At 62.3% G+C, this 12,541-nt stretch overlaps 1 long non-coding RNA gene across 1 annotated transcript; it reads right to left on the bottom strand.

Annotated features, from left to right (window-relative positions):
* Positions 1-6,263: 6,263 nt before the first annotated feature.
* On the bottom strand, positions 6,264-8,637 carry LOC119877577. The gene is made up of 2 exons (XR_005379071.1): positions 6,712-8,637; positions 6,264-6,425 (listed from the first exon to the last, which is right to left on the bottom strand). It is a non-coding gene; the product is annotated as an uncharacterized LOC119877577 (long non-coding RNA).
* Between the last annotated feature and the right edge of the window lie 3,904 nt (positions 8,638-12,541).

Raw genomic sequence — 12,541 nt, 5'->3', positions numbered from 1 at the left:
CCGGAAGGCTTGAGAAGCACCTCCAGCTCAGCTCTTCCCAGACACACAGATCTGCTCACTCGTGGAGACCAGTTTGGTGACCCTGGCGCCCACTCCTGGGGTGGGGGTGGGGGGCACGGTGTCACCACAGGGTCCAGTACACAATCACTAGTCAGTCGATTCCAGCCGAGGCTTGAGTCAAGTGCATGGGGTTCACTGCACTCCTGGCAGGTGTGCTGCAGAATTCCCACACGTGGGGAGGACGGGTGGGGGTCCGTGTGGTCCAGACCCCCATACTGAGTCGGGGAGGACATGGGATGGTGCTGGGGGCCCAGATGCGTTTCCAAGATCCGAGGAGATTATTCTCCTTACAAGAAAGTGAGAAGGGCTTTACTCGGTGTCCTTAAGAAGTCCCCCCTCCTCACCCCCAGGCTGAGGAACCACTGCCTGAAAACACAAAGGGAAGTCGTCCTCCAGAGCCTTCCAGAAGACAGAGGGAGTGAAGCTTCCAGACCCCCTTGGGATGAGATGACTGTTCTGGCGAGTCGCTAAACTGGGAGGAACCGGCCTCTTCTCTGTGCGGCCCAGCTGTTCTGGACATGAAGCATTTACAGGAAGCTTGTCTGCGAGCTCCTTGAAACAAGATGCTGGACAGACCATTGTCTGCCCAGTCTCTTGGATCCTGGACACGCCCAGAAGGGGAAGCACTAGCTAAAAAGCAGAATGTTCTTGCCAGGCACATGTCCCGGCATCTCTTCCCTCCACCCGTCAGAGCCTAGGGGTGCGGGTGGGTGCCCAGGGTGCGTTTCAGCCCCAGGTACCCACGCACCTGCCTGCGGGCCTGCCAGCCCCAGCAGAGGTTCCCAGAGGACCGTTGGATCCTCCTCCGGGTAGGGGTCTGCAGGACAATGAGGGAAGCACACCACTCTGGGTGCAGTCACCCCTCTTTGGGAGCCCAGGTGGCTGTGCAGCTTGCAGAAGGGCCACTCAGGCTATCTGTGCATTTCCCGGAAACACTGCCTCCTCAGAGCAGGCGTCCTGCCCTGCTCTGGTCCTGCGGGTGTCAGGAGAGGAATGGAGGCACAGAGGCACCTGGGGCGTGGACCAGGGTCACCGGACCCCTCTGGGCCTCAGCTTCCTCATCTGGGGGCTGGAGGGCGCTGTAAGGTGGCCGGGGATGCAGACCTTGGGTGGTTGTGCTGGGGGCCGTGGGCTGCTCAGTGAGGGGTCACAGAGGCAGTGAGTGAGGCCACCCCGCGGGGACATCCATGCCCTACGTAGTGAGGACTGTGCCCTGCAACTGCCTGACCCGTCCAGTGGGCCCCCCCGGGGCTGTCCCCAGATCCCAGGGATCCATGTCGCCCTAAGCCTCCCACCAGGTTGTGTGAGGCCAGCCTCCGAGCAGCCCCGGCACGCGCGTGGTCATTATCACACCTTGTACTGGGAGACGGTCACAGAGCGGTCCGAATCAAAGTCGTGTCCCAGCCAGGGATAAGCACAGTTGGCTTGGCCTAGACCTGACCGGACTCCCCCTGCGGAGGGGGTCCCCAGACAGCCCAGACGCAGCATCTTTGCTCTCTGCTCAGGATGGGCCCAGCACCCCGTGGTCCAGAGCAGGACCCAGGGCTGGGTCGGCTCCTGAGTGCAGCCCCCTCGCCAGCTGTTCCTGCCTCCGTCGCCCATAAGGAGGCCTTTCTAAGGCCGTGGTGCGAGGTAAGGAGCTAGTAGCCTCACCCAGAGAACCGTCCACAACCTGGGGGCGTCCAGGCAGCATCCCGTCCCATGTGCTCGTGAGAAACACATGTTAACTACGCGTATATACTTTACCATTTACGTAGCATTTCCTGATCCCTGCTGTTTGACTCCCGGTGGTTAGAACCGGGTGGTGCAGTGTCCAGGTATTTGGGGATTCTCCGGGTACTGACTTCTAGTTTAATTCCATGACATCTCAGAATGCACCGTGTCAGTATCAACTTGAGTTTCCTGTGGCCCAGATACAGCCTGACTTGGCGCCGTCTGTGTGTGCCCAGAATGATGGGCACTCTGCCGTCAGCGTGCAGAGTGTTCTGGAATGTCTGCTGAGTGCAGAGACTCGGGCGTGTGCTCCGGGGCATCACACCGGTGGTGACGTCCCGCCTGCTGGGTTCCCGACCTCCGAGGGGCAGCAGGGAAGCCTCTGCTCTAAGTGGGGCCGTGTGAGTCTTCCCCTGGGGGAGGCACGGCCGTGGAAGAGCGTGGACGTGTCCTGGAGAAGACACTGCCCGTCATTCTGTCCCGGCCGGCTCGGCCCTGCTCTCTGCCCTGCTCCGGAGCCCGCTTGGCCCGAAATCAGCAGGTTCCCTCGTGCTTTATGGTGTGGTGTGTGTGGTGCTCCTCCGTCCTCCTGTGCCAGCAGAGAAGGTGGCTTTCCATGGCCGGGGACAGCCGGCTCCCGCCAATCGCTGCCCCGAGGTGCAGGGTCTCTGGGGCCCGGCCGCGTGCAGCTGCTTCCGGGCAGCGCGGGACCACGACGGCGGTCCTGTCGCTTCTCTTCCCTGCGTGTGTTGTTTCTCTTCCCCGAGTCTTCCGGCGTCTCAGTTTAACTGCAGGTCCCAGGGTCCCCGTCCAGCGCCTCAGTGAACCTATGATTCAAACCTCGTTCTGAAACATTCGTCATGGTTGAAAGAGGATCTTGAAATCACGGGCGTCCACCTGCTGATGACGACAGCCTGTCACGGCGTGTGCGACCATGTGACCTGCACTCCTGGTGCCCTGCGCCCTCGGTCGGCCCGGCCCGCGGGCCTCTGCACCTCCCCACAGACCCCTCCTCAGGGCTGGTTACGTTTCTGCTCTGGCTTCGTGGCCGCCCTCCTCTGCGCTCCCCGTCAGCCAGATGCCCAGTCACCCGCTTCTCTGCGGGATGCCCCGGCCTGCCGCGCCCTCAGCTCCCCACAGGCCGGGGCCGCCGCCAACTGGCTGCGATGCAGCTCCCTCCTCGGGACCCGGGGGGCCGCCGGCGCCTGCTCCCCACCTCCCTGCACTGAAACCACAACCGAGAACCGGGTCTTCAAAGTAGCCTCGGCGAGGGCACAGACGCGGAGAACACCATGGAGCTGAAAGCAGCGGGTCAGATGGAAATGGCACATTAATTAATATCCCATCCTCCCGAGGCGAGGCGCCTCCGTTTCCATCTGGAGCTGCCGTGGGACCTGTGAGCCGGCCTGCCAGCGATTTCCTCACGTCTGGTGTGGACGGAAGCCGGTGGGCAGGTAGCCGATGACCTGTCATCCCACCTTGCACAGCCTCATCCGGGCCCTTCGGATCGTCCATGGGACGGGGGTTAGCAGACCCCATTCTGTGTGGAATGTTCCTGAAGCATATGGGGTTTGGGGGCTCACGGCCGCCAGCTCCCCTGGACTGCACCCTGAGGCGGGACTGAGGCCCATCCCGCCACCTCGCCTCTGTCCCTGCAGAAAGGACCGTGCTACAGGGCCGGGCGTTCTCGCCCGAGGAAAACACACGGAGCCCAGCGGGGAGTGCAGGGCAGAGGGGAAAGGGGGCAGGATGTTCAGGTGAAGGGGCACGCTGCTGAACTGCAGCAGCCAGCACCGCCAGCAGCTTCCCCACTGCCGCCCCCTCCTTCTGGGTCCCGGTAGAGAGGCCAGGAGATGACAGGAAGCCTCTGTCCCTTATCACTCATGGACGCTCGCATTCACGTCTTCACAGCACTTCATCATCCTTCACTATCCTCTGAAATCGGTGTGGTCCGCGGACTTGGGGTCTGGGCTGGGGGGCCAAGGGCACGTTGCACTCCCTGTGGTTGTTACTCCTCCTCTGGCCTCACCTGTGCAGCTGGGCTTAGGGCGTGGCCAGTGTGAACTGGACTTCCCCTGGCTGGCAGGAGGCATCTCAGTCCCGTCTTTCTGGAAGTATCCTCAGCCGTGGAGAGCAGGAGCATGGATCCCAAGCTGAAAAATAAGCTCCTGGGGGCTTCCAGCTACAGTGACGGACGCCCAGGCCAACGTGCTGGGGTCCGCGTGCAGGTGGGGTCGGGCTGTGGCCCAGGCCTTGGGGCGGAAGGCAGAGTGCTAACCAGAGATGACCTGGTCACTAGGAAGGGAGCTGGGGCGAGGAAGGAGGTCTGCGGTTAGCCCACTGCATTCCTGGCTGTGGTCAGCAGGGTGGGCACAGGGTCTGGGGCTGCGGGGCGAGGGGGTGGGCAGGGACACAGAGCAGGTGGCGCGTTCTCGGGTCCCACCACGGATTCCTCCTGGACTCAGTCTCCTGGGAGGACAATTCTGCGTTTCCCCGCACCTGCTCATCCCCAGTTCCCACCTGTGCTTGCATCATCCCCGGGGATGCGCCTGAACCTCCTGCTTCCTCCCTCAGCAGGAGGGTGTGTGGCGTGCGGACCTGCAGTTCTCGGTGCCATGGCTCAGACTTCCCGGAGGTCACAGGAACCAGCGGTGGACGGTGGCACCCTGTGGCCCCTGGATGGGGAACCCCAGGAATGAAGGGAGCCCAGCCCCTGGGAGCACCAGGAACCTCGTGAGGGGAGGGTAGCCCTCAGGGACCCCTGTATCCTGATCCCTGACAACCGGAAAACAACAGTGGGTTGAATCTGACCCTTGTGTTAGGGGCCAAAGGGTTCACCTGGCGCCTGTCAGCTCAGTCTGTTCCAGGAGCATAACCACCCTCCTCACCACAAACACCAGTTGCTAAGGATTGCTAAAGACCACATCACTGTGATTCCCCTTGTGCTTTCGGGCTCCGTGATCCTAGGTCCCGACCTCTGGTCACAGCTGCCCGCCCAGAGTCAGGGAGCTACAATCCACAGCGCTCTCCCGTGGGTGCTGGCCGAGTGGGGCTTCTCTGCCACGCCAGCTGAGCCAGCCTCCTGAACACTTACTTTGGGTAGACATCCCCTCCCCCTCCCCAGACCTCCCCACCCCCAGACCGGAGGAGACAGTGCTTAGAATCCTCTGTTTGCAAATAGGAAGACAAGGTGGTTCTGATTTTTCAAATGACCTCCTGACTCGTCCAGAGGGAAGAGAGGGTCCTGGTCACAGCGCAGCCCTGAATCCAGCTGTAGCAGCAGCAGGAAATCCGGGCTCTCACCTCCTTCCCCTTGCTGCCTCCTGCCTTGCCAGGCTCAGGTCAGGGCCCCGGAGAGCTGCCCGCGGGACCGACAGGCTGTGCCGGAGCCTCTGCAGAGATCCCCCTCAACCCCGACACCCAGCCCCACTGACAACCCCCCCAGCCTCCTGCAGATTCCCAGCCAGCCAGAAGGCACCACTGGGCAGACGAGTCCCCGGTGCTGTGGCCTCCGTGGGTGAGACAGCCCTAGGCCTGGGTGGGCCGGGGAGTGTAGGGAAACACACACACACACTCACCCTCAACCCTCTCCACAATCAGGGAAGAACTCCCTGAGGTGCCCCGGGGCTGGTCCTCCTGGGGAGGGGCTCCACCCGAGGGCCCCTGACCTCCTATCATGAGGGCTCCACTGACTGCAGGTGACAGAAGAGCCAACACAAACTAGCTGAAGAAAAGGGGGGACTGATGCACACAGGTAGTCCCAGAGTCCAGGAGGGAGTCTAGAATTGCTTAGGCCAGGGGGCCCGGCTCCTCCTGCATCCTGCATCCCTGTGTGCCCTGTCGGCTTCATGCTCACATGGACCTGCCTCCTGGTGACACGGGAACACCCTCCCTCCCACCTGTTTAGACAGAGGTCCGAGCCTGGAGGCTGGCGGCTCGCATCGGGTCCCGGGCCTACCCCTGCACCAGTCACGCAGAATGCAAGTGACCAGTTCACCAGCGCCTGAGTCCCACGGTCCATCCTGGCTCTGGGGTGCACTCAGCACCCCCAAACCACAGGGCCAAGAAGGGGGGAGGTGGGTCCTCACAGGGCACCCGGAGGCTGTTGTGAACATTCAGGACAGGGACGCTCGTGGGCATGATAGCTGAGATGAGACCTTCCAGAATGGGGCGGGGGTGGGGGGAGGTATGTGGGATGTGGGAAGCCCAGCCTGCAGCTGAGGGACGGGAATGCACAGGGGACCTTTGCCCAGGAGCTGGGTGCGGGCAGAGAAGGGGCCTGAGTTGTGAGGACAGACTGGGGCACTGGGGGCACTGGTCCCACTGGGCTGAGATTTGGTCATGGATGGTCATTTCCATGTTACAGAATTTAAAATATTTAAAACGCTAGCAACTTTTCAATTTCCCAAGCCCTAACATAATTAAAGCTACTTTAGTCACACTGTGTCTCTTCTGATCTGAGAGCAAAAGCAGTAAATATGCCACCAGCATATCGATAAGACAATTATTCTGTAATCCATTCCAAACACCGTGAACTGATCTGACAAGTGGCTATGGCCCTCTTAGGCTTTCTTGGCCTCCGGACACCTTCGAGGGCAGCCCATGGGGGCAGAAGGGCCTTCCGGGTCAGGGAGCGCATCCGTTCTTCTTCCCTGGTGTGAGGAGGCAGCACGGCCCTGTGAGCTGGCCTCCCCCCACCCGAGGTGGCCTGGCCAAGGAGGACCCTGTCCCTCCCTCACCACAGCCTAGCTCAGGGCCACCCAGTGTCCCCAGCCCCCGCCCCCAGCAGGAGGCCTGGCTCCCCTGTCTGAGCCCCCGCCCTCACCCCCACAGCCGGATCTCACTGCCCAGAGCAGCCGTGAGCTCATCCCATACCCTGTGCCCGTCAGCTCCCATCACGGCCCCCGGGAAGCAGCCTCCCTCCCTCCACTGCTGCACCTCTGCTCCCCGCGAGGCTGGCACAGGGTCAGGGTCTCTCTCCGTGGTGGATGAGGTGCTTGCCCTTTGACTTGGAAACTTCAACATGGACTCTCCATGAGGAATTGACCGTTCGAATGCAGAAATAAACATTATTCTCTACGGAGGCCAGTAAAGCTCTTGCTTGTGGGACGTGGGCTCCACTGTTGGACATGGCTCTGCCCTCTGCGTGCATCCGGAGCAGTTTATTTTTTCGTGGTGGGGGTGGTCACCGCCTTTGAAACTGGTGGTTGAGGAGATGTATCCCCCACCTCCCAGCACCAACAGCCTGCACACAGGTGGACTCCTGCCGGCCGAGGGAGGGGCCGTGTCTGGATGTGCAGCCTGACAGTCGGCTTGGTCTGCCAAGCTCTACACTCTGGTTACTTCTTAGCTACAGGAGATGCTCCAGCAAAACTGATGTAGCCCGGTGGCACCTGCTTTATCTCAGCCATCTGCCAGGTAAGAGGGACGTGATTTACTGCCAAGATGCTCCATATTTGTCTTTGTGGCGGTCACCTCTAGAGCATGCATGACGCATTTCACCCCCGATACCTGTTTGCCGTGTGCGCAACTCTCGTGTGCCTTGGTGTTGGCGTTGATCATCTACAACCATTGATGCATGGCCCCGTCAACCACATTCTTCATGGGATTTGTTTAAGGTATTTGAATCCCAAGGAGGGCCTTTGGAGAGGATTACCCGGCTGTCTCTTGTGAGAGAAAAGTACTCAGTGGCTGGAGACAGCTCTGCTTCTCAGCCAGTTGAGACTCAAGCAACATAGTTCTAGCTCTCCTGGTGCCACCAAATGTGGTCAGTGCCACCTATTCTGTTGATCCTTGGTTCGACCCAAGAGACTCCTGCACTTTGGTCTTCGATTGGATGTGGGTCCCACAGCCGATTTCAAGGATCAAAGAAGATCCCGAGATTTGGGACCTGGGTTCTGGGAGGATGGGGCTGCCTAGAATAAGATGGCAGGAGCTGGTACTGGGTGGTCAGATGACTGGCTGTGGCCTGAGCCTATCAGGGATGTCACATGGCAACTTCAGTGTAGATGGCGTTCTGGAGAAATTGGGGCTGGAGGACCAGAGATGGGAGTTATTCACACGATACTTGAACCATGGGGTTAAGTGGGATCCCACGGGAGAACTGACAAAGAAAAGGTGGCAAGTAATTGAGTCTTGGGGGAACATCTGCATTGACGGGTCCCGAGGAGAGAGACAACGATGGGGGCTGTAAGGAATCAGAGAGGCAGGAAAAAAATTGAGACCGTAGTGCCAGAGAAAACCATCCATGATGCATCGACAGGAACTGGCCAGTCATCAAAAACGTTTCAGGGAGAATGAAGAGAAAACCAAAGATGAGCCCCCAGTCACAGACCACTCCTTGCTGAGAGCAGAGTGAAGCAGCCTCATGGCCTTGGGGCTGGGGGTGGAGGGGCTGTGAGGGCCATTCCCGGCGGGCCGCCACCTGCTGCCTTCCTGTCTCCCCGGCTCATGGGGGACTACCCCTCCCCACCGGCATCCTTTCAGGACAGTTAATCAAGAAGATTAACGGGCCTAATGGAGTCTGTCCCGATAAATGAGAGAGCGGCCTGACCCTGCATGCTGCGTGGCCTGCTCTCATAATTGGATATTCTGCAGCCTCCTCTGCCTCTATTAGGTTAACAAGCCGTGTTTGTCACATTGCAAACGGCTCTGTCCCTCTGTTCTCCTGGTGTTACGGATCTCCCGGGTTTTGGGAGACTGCGCCTCAGTGGCCCACCTGTCTTCTCTCCCTGGTGAGTCCTCTCCATGGACCCTGGGTGGCCTCTCTGCCTGCGGGGGCGGGGCGCACGGGGCCCCCAGAAGGTCCCTGCCTGGCCCTGCCGGGAGGATGACCAAGCCCTCCCAGCGCTCCTCCCAGGATGCAGGCCGCGGCTGCCGGGGCTTCGCGTGAGGCTGCTCCCCAAGCTGGGGGGGGGGTGCTGCAGAATGTCGGGGGCGGGGGGGGGGCACACAGGACGGCGACCTGCCTGTCCCGGGCAGCTGGAATGTAGATGTGGGCACTGGAGCTCACGCAGCCCCTGAACGCCAGGAGGAATCCGATATTGAGACATTCCTAGAGGCGGGATAGAGCAGCGTCCTCCCCTTACGCCCCTGAACTGAAGAGCCAGCCTGGACTACACTTCTCCCGCTCGGCTTGCGTGAGAGACAAGTCGCTTGCATCCTGTCTAAGCTCCCCTGCGTGGACTGTGGGGCCCGAGGCTCTCAGCCAACTGTGTCCCTGGTCCCTGCAGCCGGGCCGGGCGGGCGCATCCCGCCCCTCCGGGCGCGCCACTGCAGAAGGCGGCTGCCCTGCGCTGTGGCTCAGAGGGCAGCGGGCCGGGGCTGGCGCCACGGCGGAAGCCGACTCCTCGGCCTGGGCTGGGGCCGGGGATCCTGCATCCCAACAGGCTCCGGGCCCGTCGGGCTGCAGGGCCCCGACCACACCGGGGGCAGCAGGGGTCCCGGCCGGGCCTCCAGAAGAGTAAGGATCGATGGGTGCTGAGCCCTCCCGCCCCAGGGGCCGGGCTCCACATTCAGCCTGCCTGCTGGCTGCTGGGCTCCAGGGGCTGCTCCTGCGGGCAGCACGTGGACAGGAGGTGAGAAGGCCCACCTGCCCCCAGGTGAGCTGGCCGCGGCGCTTGCACGATTTCCTGATCCACGGCCCGCCCATGACGCTGCGCCTGCGCAGTGTCCGCGGCCCCGGCGCTCCCGCCGCGTGGACCTCACGTCTGCTGCGGACACGCTCGGCCCCGTGCGGTCGTCGCGTCCGGGATTCCCGGGGCCGCAGGAAGGCCGCGGAGGCCGGGGAGCCCGGGGAGGGTGGACGCCACGGAGGCACTGGCCAGCACAGGCCAGGGAGGCCAGGGAGCCTAGACGGGCCGGGGGCTGCGGAGGGCAGGGCGGTCACAGAGGCCGGGAGACTGGAGGCTGCGGGGGCGGCGCCCGCGGGATCCGGGAGCCCCTAGAGGCAGCAGAGGCCGAGGCGGCCGCAGAGGGCGGGAGGTCGCGGGCGGCGCCCCTCGGTCCCCACGGACCAGAACGCTGAGGCCCCGCAGGGGGAGCTCTGGCCCCGGCTGGAAGGAGCACGACCCCGACTGTCCCACCCACGGTGCGGCGGGTCCTCGGGCTCCAAGGGACAGGCCCCACCACGAGGCGCTCCTGCCCGGCGCACTCAGGCGCGGCTGGATCCAGGGCCCAGCGATGGCCTCAGGACGTCCCTCTCCGGTCTCTGACCTCGCGGGCGCGGCTCCCCAAACAGCCGCCGCCGGTGTCTGTCGCCTCACCCCTGCGCGGCGACGAGACAGCAGCTGCGCGTCCTCCCGTCCCCTGACCTGACCGCGGCTCCTCGCAGGCCCCGGAGCGCGACGCCCCCTCGTCAGACCGGGCCGGCCCCGCGCCCCGCGCCCCGCGCCCCGCGGCAGGGCCTGAGCCAATCACGGCCTCCGGGGGGAAGGGCACACCGGACCGTCCCTCTGATTGGGTGGGACGGCGCCACGTGACCCCGCCTGGCCCAATCGCGGCAGGCCACGGGGCTTCCGGGCTCGCAGGTCGGCCTCGCGCTCCTGTCCTGACGAGCCCTGGGGAGACCCCGGGAGAGCGCTGGGTGCCCGCGGCCTCCGGGGCGTCCTCCGCAGAATCCGGGTGCGCGCCCCAGACACCCCGCCCAGGCCCGGGCCCGGCGCGATGCGGAGGAGGACACACAGCCTGCGGCCTTTGCTCCCAACCCCCGGCCGCGCCTCGGCCTTCCTGCCCTGCTTTCCTGGGCGCAGCCTGGACGGCAGCTCAGGCTCCGGCACCGACCTGGCCGAGACCGGGCGCCCCCTGCGCCTGACCTGGTCCCGCAGATTCCCGCGGGGCTCCCCAGCCCGGCTCCGCCGACGCCTCGGGCCCCCTCTAGCTGCAGCCTCAGGGATGCCCTGCCTAGTGCATCTCTCTCCGGTTTAAACAGAAGTGACGTTGGAGCCGTAGAGCCAGGGAAGTCTGACCTTTGCTCCAGGAAGGTGAGATGATACCGGAGAAGCGGCAGCGGCAGGTGAGTCCTGCATTAACTCTGCGGAGCACTCAGTGATCCCCAGGGAACACGGAGCCCATAGCTGTTGGGGCCCGGGATGGAGGCACCTCCCAGGCCAGGTGAGTCACCCGGGGGGCTGACCTCCAGGGAGGATCTCAGGGACCACTCATGGGGCAGATCCGCTCCAGTGGTGGTTCCTCCATCTGTCTGCGGTAAGGAGAGCATGAGAAGGCTCTAAGCAGGCATCTCTCCGAGGCTCTGTAGCCCACGGGCGCGTTCTGCGTCAGCTGCTGCCGGCACAGACATGCCAGCTCCAAGAGCGAGTCACACGGTGACCCGGTGGTTCCGCAGCCATTCCTGACAGAGAGCACAGAGGCTCTGGCTGAGCGGACGTAGGGGCACGTTGCCTCTGGCCGGGTGGTACGTCATCGAGTTACCATAGAACGCACTTGCTCCGGAGCGTCCTCGCACAGCACATACTTTCCCACCAGACTCCCCTTCAGACCGAGGGTTCCCGGGCACCGAGCCAGTGTTGGACAGGAATGGTGTGATGAGAGAGCTCTTTGTCTCTGCACAAGGAGTGCTGGGGCTTGCCGTACCATCTCTGTGAGGAGGCGCACAGACCTGGACCTGGGCCGGGAATGCAGGTGCTCCCAGGAGCATATTCAGGAAGGGTCACACCCTTGCTGTTGGCCGCGCGAACAGCCTTCTCTCCTGGGTCAGCTTCCCTCCTGCTTCCTGTGGCCACTACTCCCGCCCAGCATGGCACAGCTGCCATGTGTCCAGTTGAAGGAGCTTCAGGGCTCTGTATGGCCTGCGGGTCACTCCCTGACCCTTGTCCAGGCCAGACCCTCAGGGACCTTGCATTGAGGCATCCGAGTCTCATGGAAGGAAGCTCCCCTTCCCAGGGAGAGGCTCCAGCGTGGCTGGGGGACCTGGGGAAGCAGAACTACCTGACCTCAAAGCCCCATCTGTGGAATCCGTTGATGCTGGAGTGGGGCACACTCAGCCACATGGCATCCCGTGGCCACTGTCTGCTTCTCTGTGCCCCAAGGACCACCCCAAGGCCTCACTCCTATAATAAGTGTCAGAGCCTGGACTGATGCCCAGGTAGGCAAGGTCTGGAGTTCCAGCTTTTAACCTCAACACCCTGGAGGTGCTGTCCTGACCTGGTCCCATTTATCTTCCCCTTGGAAATGAGGCCAGAGCCCCACTGCCCCTCTGGGATCCATTACCCAGACATTGGCCTTGACAGAGGGCATGGTGATCCTTCCGTTTCTCCCTTTTTTCTCTTCAAAGGAGAAAGTTCTTGCTCTCCGGTGCATTTTACATGCAGCTTCTACGTCCTTGTGATCTTTTTTTTTTTTTTTTCTCTTTGCCACAAAATCCGTCCGTTCTGCAGCAAAACAAAACTACCTCCATTTTCCTCTGGGTTCACACTTCTGTTCCTTTTCTCAGGATTCTGTTCCATCTCCTTTTCTCACTCCACTATTCTGCACAGATAACCACTACTCATCTGTAAGATCCCGTCCAGGCATCACCCCATCAGGGGAGCCTCTGCCCAGCTGGGTGAGCAGCCTGCTCTCGGCAGTAGGTGCTTCTCCCCGTCACTCACGGACTCGTGCAATCAAGCAGTAAGCATTTGATGGGCGCTCACTGTGCCAGGCACTGAGGATACAAACGTGACTGTATCCTAGTCGTGCCCCTGCCACATCCTATGAACATCTCACCGTGGACACATGAGCCAACCTTCATGGCCACCATTCGTTTATCCAT

This window comes from Canis lupus, chromosome 26 (genome assembly GCF_011100685.1).
Source record: "Canis lupus familiaris isolate Mischka breed German Shepherd chromosome 26, alternate assembly UU_Cfam_GSD_1.0, whole genome shotgun sequence".
In the NCBI taxonomy this organism is placed as follows: domain Eukaryota; kingdom Metazoa; phylum Chordata; class Mammalia; order Carnivora; family Canidae; genus Canis; species Canis lupus.
This window is presented reverse-complemented; position numbering and strand designations above follow the sequence as displayed.